The sequence below is a fragment of the Pundamilia nyererei genome, unplaced genomic scaffold (genome assembly GCF_000239375.1).
Source record: "Pundamilia nyererei isolate P.nyererei 1_Seehausen unplaced genomic scaffold, PunNye1.0 scaffold00031, whole genome shotgun sequence".
NCBI classification, from domain to species: domain Eukaryota; kingdom Metazoa; phylum Chordata; class Actinopteri; order Cichliformes; family Cichlidae; genus Pundamilia; species Pundamilia nyererei.
Genome location: NW_005187432.1, coordinates 2,565,061 through 2,565,782, shown reverse-complemented (window position 1 = coordinate 2,565,782; position 722 = coordinate 2,565,061).

Sequence of the window (722 nt, the reverse complement as noted above, 5' to 3'; positions counted from 1 at the left end):
AAATCTGGAACTCCCCACCATTTAAATCTGGGACTCCCCACCATTTGACCTTAGAACTGAAGAAGCTTCTCGGATGAGAGGTGAAACGTCTTCAAGCAACTTAAAGAAGTCTAGACGCTTCTCTTTGGATGGGGATGGGGCAAAGAGCCACAGCACAGTTATGTTAAGGACCAGGGGAAAATATGTAGAGTCATAAAGTTCAATGAATGTGGTTTATGACATATATGAGCCACTAAAATTCTACTTTTACATGGTTAATAACAGATTTATAAATTTGAGCTGAAGGTTGTGAAAGCTGTATAATTTTCTGCAAGACATTATTGAAAATTAAGACAACATAAAGTCTTATTCCTTTACACTAGATCTTTTTTTATTTTACTTCCTGCAGTGATGCAGAAATTCAAACAACAGCATTACATGTGCCAAAATACCTTCGACCACAAGAGGTCAGTCAGTGGTTCTTTTAAGTTATTCTACTTCTCCCTCTCTGCTCTTCTGAAATAAGGTTGCTTTAACTGAGCATACATTATGCAAACATGATGCATCTCTTGGTAATTCTACAGTTATTAGTCCCCGAAATAAAGCCTTGGCTAATGAGCAGCTCGCAATATTAAAAACCAAATGCAGTTTCCATGTTTCCTCCTTCATGTACTACAGAGTAACAAACACAAGACACAACAACATCTCTGTTCCTAAAACGTGTGATATTTGGTTTTAATTGC